We start from the raw sequence: 14,157 nt of genomic DNA, 5'->3' as shown, positions 1-14,157 counted from the left end.
GCCTGAATGTCTGTAGCCAGCCGCCGAATCCGGCGACGAATATCTCACAATACACCAGCCTGCACACCTATACAGGCTCCCCTGATAGTGACCTTAAAGGCCTCCCAGAGGACCCCTGCTCTGTCCACCATGCCCTTGTTTTCCTTAAAATAGTTCTCTATCGTGTCCTCTATAGTGTGTCTGAATACCAGGTCTTTAAGCTCCGATGGTTGGAGCCTCCAAGCAAACTGTGTCGCCCTATACTCCGGTAATGCCAGCTCCATAAGCACAGGGGAGTGGTCTGAAAGTGCCCTGGCAGCATGCGAAACACTCTTAACCCAAAGTACCACTTCTCCAGATATTAGGCAATAGTCAATTTGTGACCATAAACCATGCCCAGAAGACACAAACGTACTTTCACAAGCCGCTGGATGCTTCATGCGCCAAATATCATGTACATGTCCAGCATCCATAAGTCCCCACAGCACAACCAATGCCCTCCTCTGTCTGACCTCCCCAGGGTCCCGGGAAACATCCAAATATACATTGAAATCCCTGCTTTTCTGTAGGGAGGCAAGATGGCGTCGGTGCGCTAGACCGCTGCGAGAAGCTCCGCTGACCAGTACCCCTTGGCAATGATTTGAGAGGTGCCGGTTACGAAGCTCGGAGGAAAACATCAGACGACGTAGCCAAACTTAATACGGGCTCAGCAGAATGAATAATAAAGCCTGATACAAGCCTGTTACAAAGTAATGCAATAATGTAACAACGTAACGCCCAAAACTTATTCTCGGATTGCTTCCGACGGCTCTGAACCGGATGGAGGGGCTCCGTGCTAAGGATTCGGTGGATATAGCGGCGGTCTTGGTACGGCGATCTCGCCTGTCCTTTCTGTCCTCGCTAATTGGCTTCTCTGTGCTAAAACTTGCTGGACGCACCCGACTTGCTAGGGACGCCGCTGATCGCCGCAGTGTGGGCGGCTCGCTGGCTGGTCCCGTGGCCGTGATTGACTCTGCCTGCTGTCCCGGGGCTGATTTTGCTGATTTTGCCTATCAAGCGAGCACAAACGGACTGGCCCCAAAGAACGCTCCTGCTCGGGCTGCCTCTGCTGCTTCTAAAACCGAGCGGCGAAGCAGGCTCTCCGTGATCGAGAGCTGGCGCTGAAACGAGCTGGAGCGCTAAGCTCTGAGGAGACCCTTGGCACTGACATCGCTCAAGCTCCAGCTCCGGGGAAGCAATCTAAATCCTCGAAGCAACTGCCATCCACACCCGGACCGGGCCCCTCGGTGGTTGAACTCCTTAGGAAGACGCCCGCTTCTCTCCCCCCTCACCTGTCAACGATTACAGCGCCGACTACGGTTGTTCGATCCATGATGGCGGGTCCCTCCCCCCCCGGACTGGAGAGTGTAGGTAAGACGGGGAGAGTGCTGCCAGGAGGTAGTGCTCTCATGCCTGATCGAGAAGGGGGAATGTCTGGGAAGCCTGACGCTGTGTCTGCAAATGGAGATTCGATCATCTCAGTAATAAACATGACTAATCACCCGCAGATTACTGAGAAACAGCTGCCTGTGACCCGTGAAGGTACTGATTTACAGACATCACCTTGTGCTCTCTCTGCTCCTATCTCTACCCCTGTGGCTATTGTTTCTATTTCTATACCTGTTCAGAGCTCGGTTTTGGAAGACCCCAATTTATTACCACCTCCAATAAATACTCTGACAATGATTAATGAGCCTGAGCCCGAACTTGAAACTGAAACTAACGTTGAAACCATAACTCAATCTATGGTGCAAAACACAGAAAGTACAGAACCTAGGGGGAAGATATCTAAGGCACGCAAGGACTGTACTATTTCTGACTCGCTGGATACAGATAGAGATCCGTCTGATTTTTATTCAATATCTGAGGGACTTGATGATCTCAGATGCTCACATGAATCAGACTTGGAATCAGAGGTCGATACTGGTTCTGGCTCTGATACTAGTGCAACGGAGAGTGACCATGACCCAGCCCGGGATGAATCTAGGGGAGGTAGGAGAACTGTACGGAGGAAGAAAAGGACCCACCATGGTGCATCAGGACTATTGTGGGATTATTCTCCAGCATTTGCACCAGCCCCTAATTCTCAGGAGCATGCCTCCATATCTCAGCCTGAGTCATCCGTCTCTTTAGATCAACAAAGTGCTACACTGACTACTGTAATGGATACAGTTCTCCAAGCGATCGACTCCCATCGGGAACAGACCTCAAGGGATGGTCGAAGGGCACAACTAGCGTTACATAAGGTACAGGGCGTAGTCCGAAAACTTTCAAAATCTGTTGCAGCTTCTAATGTAAGGATGACGGAGATGGAAGACCGCATAGTAAGCAAGGAAGCAGAAGCCACAGTTACTCAGGAACGAGTGGTATCCCACGAGGAGGAACTAAAGGATGTTAGATGGAAGTTGGAGGACATTGAAAATCTTCTTCGACGCAATAATCTTCGCGTCCTTGGAATTCCTGAAAAAAGCGAGGGCGAGGATATACGTACTTTCATTATCCAGTTATTTAAAGATACACTTCCGGAGCTTGCCTCTTGGAATTGGGACACAGAAGTGCAACGAGTCCATAGAGTTCCATCTACCTTGAAGGCCTCTTCACCGCAGGGGAGATATCCCCGTGCAGTGTTGGTATATCTCGGAAACTTTCTTCTCCGCCAGGCCATTGCTGACAAAGCAAAGCCCGAAGCTCGGCGCACCAGAAACTCTATCTCTTACTTTGTTAGGCCTGACTTTTGCCACACTACTGTGGAGAGAAGATGGCGCCTTCGCCAGTTGATCAAACCCTTTCTGGACAAAAAGGCTCTGGTGTATCTTAACAACCCTGCTAAGCTGAAGGTTATTTATAATGGGCAGGTTAAATTTTTCACCTCAGACATAAAAGCTAAAGAATTCTTAGATAGTCTGACCTGAGTTTTGACACTTTTTTGTAACAGTAGAGTAACTGAATGTGTAGAGTAGTCTGAGACTGAGCAGCGATAGAGATTTCACAGGGAAGTAGTTAGTTATCTGGCATATGTCAGTTATATATGCAGATATAATTTTGTGAATTATGTCATTAGGATTATAGATGTTAAAATAATCATCTCACTTTCTTATTCAACTTTTTTGGTCTGTATTTCTCTCTATTTTTCTGAGTCACTATTTTTGCACTTTCTCATTTCTATCGGTTTTGAACACACAAGTTTAACATTAGTGGTGCTGGTCAGGGAACGTCTCACCATCACCACAGACTCTTTTAGAGTCTAAATACCTCAGTGGTTGGTGTGTGGGGGGAGGGGGGTGGAGGATAGGGGGAGGTGAAAAATTATAAAAATGAGCAACTTCAATCATATAAGACAACGTCAATGCATTTATTTTTTGTGTATGGGATCAAATGATAGTAAAAAGGAAAAATCAGATTATGAACCAGCGGCTTAATATATGTGCTTACATGTTTTACTGTGTTGTAATGACTAGGTCTGGGATCTACCATCCTAAATGGGAAGAGTAAAACTCTGCAGCTGGAATATCGCAGGTCTTAACGATAGAAATAAAAGGGCGCAACTATATCAACTACTGCGACAAGATCCTGTTGATATTCTATGCTTACAGGAGACCCATATTACAGAATCTGATAAAGAACTATTAAAGATGCCAGGTTACAATGTGATCATAGCTACTTCTCAAACATCTAAAACAAGGGGGGTTGCTATTTTAGCAAAACCTGCGCTTGGTGATCCTAGACACAAATTGGCCGACAAACATGGCAGATGGGCTATAACTCAATTAGAATCAGGTCCCACTATATGTACAATATACGGATCAAATTTAGATGATCCCTTATTGTTTAGCGATCTAGACATAGAATTAGCCTCCTGGCCTGGTCCTCTCATTCTATGGGGAGATTTTAACATTTCCTTAGGGACCTTTGTAGATAACCGTTTACCTCAGAAATACAACGGACGTAAGCCTAAGGTATATAGGGCTATACGCCAATTGATGGATAGCCACAATTTGCTAGATGTTTGGGACTTGAGGAAACACCACGATTCTGGTTTTACTTTTTTTTCATATCCGCATAACAAATATGTTCGAATTATGACTTCTTTGGCGGACTTGGATTTATTGGATATAATCAAGTCTCCAAAAACAATTTCTGATCATAACGCACTTACTCTTATTTTTGATTTACCCAGTTTTATTAGACCTAAGCCAAAATGGTCCTTTGACAAAAAGCTACTTGTCAACTTGGAATATATAACCCATATAACATCTTGGTCCCAGGGGTTCTTTGACTGCAATCAATATAGCGCACCCAGATTGATTGTCTGGGACTGTTTCAAAGCAGCATTAAGGGGTGAAACTATATCATTTGTTGCCAAAAGTAAAATGATAGAGGATAACAACAACCTTGAGCTCTAGCGGAAATTATCTAATCTTTAGGCTTATCATGCCACCCAGATGCACCAAGGAGATTTAGCTTTTGACACTCTTCATAAAATATTAGTCTTGAAGACTGAAATCAATAGCTCTTTAATCCAGAAAGCCGCAGAAACGTATCAAGCAAACAAAAGCAGTTTATATGAATCCGGAGAAAATGTAGGTAGGCAGTTAGCCCTCCGTACACGCCAAAAACAATCCTATAATAATATAAAGCTGATTGAGTATGAGGGCCAGCAATACACGTCCTCACAGGATATAGCAGAGGCTTTCCGGAAGTATTATCAAAAGTTATATCAAAGTGAAGATTTATATTCCTGTAGAGATTTAAAAACCTTCCTTAATAACTGGATGTCAGAGATAGACCCCAATTTATTGATTGAGGAATCAGTCAAAGAAGAACTTGAAAGGGAAATCTCAATTACGGAGCTGGAGCTTGCATTGGCTGAGCTCCCAAACGGTAAAGCTGCAGGTCCTGATAAAATCCCCTTGGACCTATACAAGGTACTGGGTGAACAAATACTTCCTTATTTATTGGATCTGTTTCTAGGGATCCAATCTCATGCAATACCGCCTGAGTCCTGGAAATATACCAAAATAGCGATTTTTTCTAAAAAAGGTAAACCGCCCCAGCTTCAATCTTCATATAGGCCCATATCTCTTATAAACTCCGACTCAAAACTATACGCCAAGGTCTTAGCTAATCGGCTCAGTCGGGTTGTCGAGCGTCTTGTCTCCCCGTGACAGCATTGCTTTATTCCGGGAAAGGGCACCACAGATTATACCCGTAGAGCCATTACCCTCTTTGACATCATGGGTGCCACGGGGGGCAAGATGTCGATGATCCTTCTCGACGCCGAGAAGGCATTCGACCGTGTCTCTTGGCTATTTTTGTGGAACATCTTGGAACTTAATAATTTTGGGTATAAGTTCATCAAAGCCATAAAGGCCTTGTATGTAGGTCCAAAGGCAAAACTTTCCATCTGTGGTTCTGAGTTGGAGTTTATTGAGATACAAAGAGGCACAAGGCAGGGTTGTCCCTGCTCCCCAATATTATTTGCCCTTTATTTCAATCCCCTAATTTTAAAATTACTTTCTTCACCCGTTATTCAACCTGTCACGGTGGGCTTGTTCTCGATGAAAATTTTGGCCTTTGCCGATGACGTGGCCGTTTTAACAACAAATCCAACTGAAGCAATCAATGAAATTGAACTAATCACTCACACTTTTGGCACTTACTCAGGCTATTCCCTCAACAGGGATAAAACAATGGTCCTGTGTACAAATAATACGACATTTGAGAGCCCCTATAATGTGAAACAGGCAACATACTTAGGTGTATGTATATCCACTGATGTGAACTAAATCAACCATCTTAACTACACTCCATTGATTAACAAAATAAAAGAAGATCTTAGGAGAGTGGATAACTTACATCTGTCTATAATTGGAAGGGCCAACTATTTAAAAATGAATATCTTTCCAAGAATACTATACTTGTTTCGAACAATTCCGCTATTGGCTGGAGGTAGCTTTATTAAGATTCTTGACTCCTCCATGTCTAAGTTCATCTGGAGTTTTGGGAAGGTTAGAAGAGCCTTACCACTCCTAACTTTACCTCTAGATAGGGGGGGTTAGCTATCCCTAGCCTAACTTTATATCTATGGGCAACACTCATTCAACACATGGGTCCTCTGTTAAATTGTAAAATATCCACTCCAACTACTAGAGCATTTTATATCCCTTCCATTTATGAGCTGAGTCTGGGGGCCAAATGCCAAGGGCTATTTTTAAGGCAGGTTGAACCATCGTACTTAAAAAAAATTAAGTTAAAGGTAGTTACTGATGCGTGGAAGGTTTGGAAATCTGTATCTAAACAACTAGATATTCCAAAATATACAAAATACACCCCCTTGTGGAGTAGTTCGATCCTACCGGCCTGCCTTAATGATAGTACCTCTCGGAGGTAGGAAAATGTAGGCATTAAGACAGTGGCAGACTTTTTTTGCCAAGAAAATACTACCACCTTTGATTGGCTTCAGCAGAAATATACTATTCTTGCTACCGATTTTCTTAAATACTTACAGGTGCTTACGAGTATTCGCAATTGTGTTCCCAGAATAGAATTAGATAATATTCATCTTTTCTCAGTCATTGGAAAACGATCTACTAATATAGGTAGCCTATATCGGTTATTGATTGAAAATACTAAGGATGATTTAGAGCGGGTTGAACAAGCTTGGGCTCTAAGGCTGGGTAATCCAAATATAGATATTGATTTCTCTTTGGCCCTTTCATCAAAACTATTCATTGCCTCCAATCTTAAAGCTCAATACTATAGAGTTATATACAATCTTTACTATACACCGGCAACATTGTTTTCCTGGGGTTTACGGGCTGATGACAACTGCCCAAGATGTAGACAACCTCAAGCGAAATTAATTCATATGTTCGCCGAATGCCCCAAACTAGATCTATTAAAAGAAATGATTATGAGATTCTGGGCCCAGGTTTTTGGACGGAATATACGAGATTCAGTAACCCTCTATGTGATAGGCCATGATGATTCTCTCGGTCATACTATTGAGGAGCAAAGGTCCATGTTTTTTAGCTACTGCCATTTTCCGTATTATTCTTGCTGCCCGTTGGAAGGACCTAGAGCCACCTACATTTCAGATGTGGCTTAGTCGATTTCTGGCAACTTATAAACAGGAGATCTCAATTTATGGCACTAGAGGTAAAAAAGCTAGACTTCTTGGAACCCAGATCTGGGCCCCAATTTCTAACTGGTATTCTAATGTGAGGCCTCCTGCTCTTATTGTCTCGTTTTGACCTGATCGGATTACACTGTCTAATTTACTGAAATATACGATATAGGATATATTTAATTCTGTTTTCTCTCTCTTGCTATGCTATTATATTTTATTATTGGGTGATATAGTTATTAATATACTTGTTTATTCTTTTTGATGTCTTAATATGTTTGAAGTACTTTTTATACATTTGATGAATATGTATTGCTGTATCCTTTGACTGAATGTTGCTCAATAAAAAAATAATAAAAAAAAAAAGAAATCCCCGCCCCAAATGATTTCGGCAGGGGGGGGGGGGGACAACAGGATCCTACGCCACACCTCCGAGAAAAAAGTTGGGTCGTCCACATTTGGCCCATAAATGTTCCCTAATAGCACACTCTCTGCCCCCAGCCAACCATGCAACAACACAAAACGACCACTATCATCCACGTCAGTTTTAATTTCGGTAAATGGCACCCCTTTCTTCACCAACGTGAGTACCCCTTTGGCATATGAGGAATATGAGGAGGCTGCACGCACACACGCCCATCGGGCCCCAACATTGCACACAGAAGCAGCAGTCAAATGTGTTTCCTGGAGGAAAACAACATCCACACCAATTCGATCCAAGCATGCAAACACCATCCTGATCTTCCATGGCGAATTCAAACCCCAGACGTTTCATGTGGCAAACGTGATAGAGCTACCCATTAGCTGGTTGCAGGAAAATCATGCAGTAATCAACACATTGAAAACAATAGGACCGCAAACCGCGACACATTATCACTGTAGAAAAAAAAACAATCCCACCAGCCCCACTTCAGCACCCCAAACATGCCAATGCCATCCCAAAAACCAACCGAAACCCCCCCTCTACAACAAGGTACAAGTTCTGAGGTACACCCATATGAAGGGGCGCAGATGCGTCATCCTCCCGCAAAACAGGAGTTGACCAAGCAAACAATATTACAACATCCCAGTGAAAGATAAGCCATATGTATATTGGCGAAGCATGACAGCCTATATAAACCAAGTAAGATACGTTTGCAGATCTTAACCACCCTGATAGGGGACAGCAGGAATTAAACTAGAGCAAGCTAATACCTTTCCTAGACAGCAGATATAGCAAGCAGCAGAGAGAAAAAAACAACAACAAAAACACGATATATGCAAGCCACTTAGCAACTAATAAGGCAACGGGGATCAGAAACGTTCCACCCCACCCCCAACCACAAAGTCAGGTCCTAGGGAAGGCACACAGTGGGGCATTTTAAGCAACAATTCTCCAAGAAGAAGTCCCAGCACTTTCTGAGCGGCGCCCTTAGTTCTCCTCGTCCCCCATCACCTCCTCCTCGTGCGCCCCAGCAGAGTCCCGCTTCCTGCGTTTCAATATCTTTGCATAATACATTGCGGCCTTTGGGAGTAAAATATCTTGTTATCCGCCACAGCACCAATGCGGAGACGGGCCGGATAGAACATGGCATATGGGACTTCTTCCTTACACAGAAATTGCTTCACAGTGCCAAACTCCCTACGCGCGGCCTGAACTGCGACAGTAAAATCCGGAAAAAACTCAAGCTTGTTTCCCTGATGTTCAATTGTCCCTTTGTCCCTTGCCATGCGCAAAATGGCGTCCCTGTCCCTATAGTTTAAGATCCTGGGTATTATGGGTCGAGGAGGGGCCCTGGGCACAGGACGGGCAGCCAAAGATCGATGAGCGCGTTCGACAATAGAGACCTATCCAGGATCAGATACACATCCATGAAAAGGAAAAACTTCACAGTGCATGATTACCATACAGTACAATCGATCATTCACAATTCTAAACTTACTCTGAAACCGGCGGACAAGGGCGGTGCCCTTGTTATTATGGACACAGAATACTATAACAAGAAAGTTTGTGAACATGTTCAAGACCGACAGACGTACCTACAACTTGAAAATGATCCCACCAATCTCTTACAGAGGATGTTATCTGAATTGTTACAAGAAGATGGCACAGAAGGGATCATTTCTGAACCCCAAAAAATGTTTCTCACGACACATAATCCTAGAAGACCGTCACTCTACATGACACCCAAAATCCACAAACACCCCACAGACCCCCCATTCCGACCTATTGTTTCAGGTTGTAGTTCTATTTTTGACCCCATTGGAAAATACCTAGACCATTTTCTACAGGATTTTGTTCAATCGTGGTGCACCTACATTAAGGACACTACCCATTTTTTTGTCCAAACTGCAGGCAATTCAGGAATATTTCAAGGAAGATTGGATACTGTGCACGATTGATGTTACTGCACTATACACGTCTATCAATCACCAACAGAGTATGGAAGCAGTAGAGTGGGCACTGCTACAGTCGAAGTTATGTCAAGACAAAAGTTTATTCATTCTCAAACTGCTACATTTCTGTCTAAATAATAGTTACTTCCAGTGGCAAGATAATTTTTTGGGGCAGTTAACCGGTACTAGCATGGGATTTTCAGGGGCACCAGCTTATGCTAACATTTTCATGTCGCTTTTTGAGCATGAACACATCCTGACAAATCATCAATGGAATCAAGGCATAGTCATGTATGGTCGCTACATTGAAGATATTTTTTTGATATGGTCTAAAACTCAACCAGAACTTGACGGTCTGATTGCTGACTTGAACAAAAAAAATCTGAGAATTCAGTTCACCCACAATATAAGTCTCAACTCAGTTCATTTTCTGGATGTACTTGTCTCCAAGGATGTGATTCACAAAAAATTGATGACAGACGTTTACACCAAACCAACGGATAGAAACAACACTCTGATGTACACAAGTTTTCATCCGAAAAGCCTTATTACAAACTTACCATATTCTCACTTCTTGAGACTAAAAAGAATCTGTGGCACTCAGGACATTTTTGACAAGCAAATAAAAATTCACCGTAACAGATTTGAACAACGAGGGTATCCAGCTGAAATTCTAGACCAATGTATTTACAGAATAACCATTATTGACTGCCAATCATTGTTGACCTCAGTCACCAAAGCTCCAACAAGTGAATTCACATTTGTGTCAAAATTTTCCACATCAGCCAACCAAATCAAACAAATTATACTCAAAAGATGGGAACTATTACAAAATGCAAGAGAATTCAAAGGAATTTCCCTTGAAAAACCCATATTTGCCTACACAAGAGGTCGTAACTTGATGGATATAGTTCGGTCACCTAGGAATCCTCAAACACAATCTGATTACAAGGGAACTATGAAATGTCAGAATTGCATACACTGCAATAATGTCATCACTGGTAATACTTTAACTCATCCAATGACAGGCAAGAATATCAAACTCAAGCATACATCAGACTGCAACAGCACCAATTTAGTCTACTGTCTTAAATGCCCGTGCGGTAAATTATACGTGGGTAAAACTGAACGGAAACTCAAAATAAGGCTCACAGAGCACAAGAGCAACATTCGGGCCACCAACAAAAGTACCCCCATAGCCATTCACTGGGATGAAAGTCACCATAACATAGCACAAGTACGTGCACAGATAATTGAGGTGGTACAGAAAACGGAGGGCCAAGATAACTCTGCGAGATTATTACAGCGTGAAATTTATTGGATTGACCCGTTATGTACTGGTATTCCAAATGGCCTTAATGATCGAGTGGATCTAGGATGTTTTCTTTGAACCATAGTAGTATTTTCTCCAGCATCATGGTCCTTTAGCTTTTCTATAAAACACTTCTAATATAATCATGACCTTCGCATCATCTTAGCACTCATAGTCCATAAGCAAGTAAACAGTCCCCTACATGACTCATGGGCAGGCCCTGTCCACTATATGTTCCTCATATTACTCTGTTGCTCAGATTTATAGTATATTATTGTACTAGTTTCTTAGGATGTCTATGTATATTTTGTTGTCGGTACAGTCCGTATGATGACTTTCTGAAACGCCACTTTGTGAAATTTAGCCTATATGTATGTACATTTCCCTGTGCACATCTATAAACAGACAGTAGTAACATGGAACAATGTTTTTGGGATGTTACCTTCCAGGCCAAGATGCGCAACAGTTAGAAACATTATGCTAAAGTGTTTCTTTATGATCGTAAGCATCCATATCATCCACTCACCATAATGCAGCTGGTTAAGCTATAACTACATGTGTACAAGTGGCGATTGATGGGTAAACATATGTTTATCAGTAACAGATTTGTTAGTACCGTATATCCGCACAAGTGATTTTTCACGTCGAATTTTTGTGAAATAACGTTACATTTTATCCTCTCCACCACTCTACCTCTCCCGTTCATGTATTCAACTATTATGGTTTACCCATTTTACTGCATTATTCTCGCACATGTATTATATTTATTACCGATCTTCTCTCACCCACACATGCGTATGTCCAGATATCTTCCAGAGTTACAGTGGGGCATTAGTGGTGCTTCGGGCAACTAGATGACTTTAATTTTTTCACCAGTATATATTTTTTACATCTGGCGCTATTACCTGATTACTACTCACTAGTTCTACTTCATAAGTTCGATATGATGGGACTACAACTCCCACCATTACCTGCAGTTTTTTCGAGCATTGGAACTCTTTAAATAGCTGTGTGGTAACCTTCCACGTTTACCCGAGAGTTTCAGTCGGAGTTCACGAGATCGAAGAAGAGCGTTTATCAGCAGTTAAGGTAAATGAGCCAACAGTACTGCTTACTGCACTAGATTTTCTTAAACCTACTTCATCAGGAGCCCTATTATAATAGTTGTTCTTTAACGTTGGTTTAGTGGTTCCCGTTTCAACTTGATCCCGCAGTCGCAACCCATCCAGTGAGCATCTGCTCAGACCACGTTATGTCTCTACATCTAAAACGAAGTCACGGAGGTAATTTATGCAGTGATAATAGCCCGCATTAGACTTTTTTAGTCTATAGTGAGTGTTGCTTAACAGTGATACCCTCTTTTTGTTTTTTAGTGACCATCACCGTTTAGTATCTTCCTATGAACTTATCTTCAACCGTACCCGTCGTAACCGTTCTCGCTACTTGTGGGATAGCATTCAAGTCCTAGGTATGCGCTTTAAGGTATTTCCTCGGGACTACAAGGTTTTTAAAGCACTATAGTTTATATACCATCCCTAAATTTATTATTTTCGTTTCTGTGTACACAGTTGCGTATTGCCAGTCTCATTGTGCTCTGAGAGCGTCGTCACTACGTATTCTCGTTTTTCACAGGTAAATATTAATCCCTTCTTAGGATTCTTGTTAGCTATGTTAACAGTGCGATGTTTAAATGAAATGTCCTGTTTCTAACTCACCTACAGGCCTTGTCATCGGGAGATTGGTAAATCCAGCAGTAGTATTGCACCCAAAAACAGCACTTATTTAGTCAATAGATGTGCAATGAAATTGTGGTCATTATTACAATATCAGATGAATTTGTATGCAATTTTGTTTTCTGTGTATTTATAATGATGAACACTTAATGGTTTATATTTTTTAGGGTTCAACTCCATAATTCATTACATTAGCATGTTACAATGTTGTTTCTACATGATATCTTGGAGTTTTGATCAATAGCACGATTGATGTGAATTTTTTTGCATTTATATTGGGTGCCATATTATTTCCACGTTATATTAGGTTTATGTTCTTTCACTTGTATGGACCATTAGTATAATGAGTGTAATACCATCCAGGAGGTACAATTCGGCTAACATATGGCCATCCAGGAGGTACAATTCGGCTATTATGCAGGTTAAGTCTGTCAGATAACATATGAAAGTTTAACTCCATTCTATTGTATAATGTTTGATGCTATAATGTTCTATTGTTTCCCCTTCAGTGTCTCTCATTTTCTAATACCTCACATAAAGTTGTAAATATTCTCTCTATTTTGTACTGATTAGCTTTTTTGTATGTTTTAGGATTTCGTCCCTGAAGAAGAGTACCTTCAGGTCCCGAAATGCATTGGGCTTCGATTTTCAAGAAAATTAACTTACATTAATCTATGTATCATCAAAGACCAGTGTCTTTGAAATGTCCAGAAATATGTAAAGACAACATATGCTATGTACAAAGTCTCATCCCTATGTAACATAGATTTATTGTTTCACAGTTAGAACAGATGCACATTAATATACATGAGTACAATGTATTAATGTATACATGTTGGACAAAAGTTCTATGAATATGAATTAAATAATAGAACGAGAAACTATATATTGCTTATTTTTTTTAATAACTTGACTAGTTGTTTCTCTTAAACTGTTGGAAAAAGGTTTTTTCCAGTAGGAACAGTGCGCACTACAAGTAGGTTTTCTCCTACTTAGTTATTTTCGCGTTCGACAATAAACATATTGGACAATTGCTCAGCTCCAAAAATGTCGACAATGAGGTGCTCCATATACGTCTCCTTCTTGCCCACATTCGTGGACTCCGGCAGCCCCGTAACGCGGATGTTGTTGCGTCGGGACCGCGCCTCCAAGTCCTCGTTCTTCGCTTGAATTAGGGAGAGGACCTTTTCCATATTCAGCGCCTTATCAATGAACGTGGATAGCCATCCTCCGTGGCTGAGACCCTCTGCTCCATCTCCCCCATGCGCGCATTCTGCTTTTTAAGTTGGGAGGACATATGGTCAAGTCTATGATTGACCACTGTCATAGCGCTTACAATGGACTGCAGTGTCCGCTGCATGGCGACCAAAGTGGCTTCCAATGTGGCCGATCCTCGTGTCCCCCGCGTCCGTCTCCGAGGCGGCCATCTGCGATGTATTGGGCGGCCGCCTGGACTCAAAAGTGAGCTTTGGTTGATTCTTGTCTGTCTGGCCCATGCTCTCAGGACCTGTCACAGCGCTATAGCAAGGAAGGAGTGAGGCACCAATGACGCCAATGCCTAGGTCCAGTCAGGGTCACCCCTCTCACCCCTG

At 42.3% G+C, this 14,157-nt stretch overlaps 1 long non-coding RNA gene across 1 annotated transcript; it reads left to right on the top strand.

The window, feature by feature from the left end:
* Nucleotides 1–11,870: 11,870 nt before the first annotated feature.
* LOC147733474 (uncharacterized) lies at nucleotides 11,871–13,426 on the top strand. The gene is made up of 5 exons (XR_015308727.1): nucleotides 11,871–11,921; nucleotides 12,019–12,115; nucleotides 12,206–12,300; nucleotides 12,401–12,464; nucleotides 13,157–13,426. It is a non-coding gene; the product is annotated as an uncharacterized LOC147733474 (long non-coding RNA).
* The last annotated feature ends 731 nt before the right edge of the window (nucleotides 13,427–14,157 follow it).

Source organism: Lissotriton vulgaris, chromosome 2_1 (genome assembly GCF_964263255.1).
Source record: "Lissotriton vulgaris chromosome 2_1, aLisVul1.2, whole genome shotgun sequence".
NCBI lineage: Eukaryota > Metazoa > Chordata > Amphibia > Caudata > Salamandridae > Lissotriton > Lissotriton vulgaris.
Note: the sequence above shows the minus strand (reverse complement) of the source record. Positions and strands in the feature narration are given on the sequence as shown.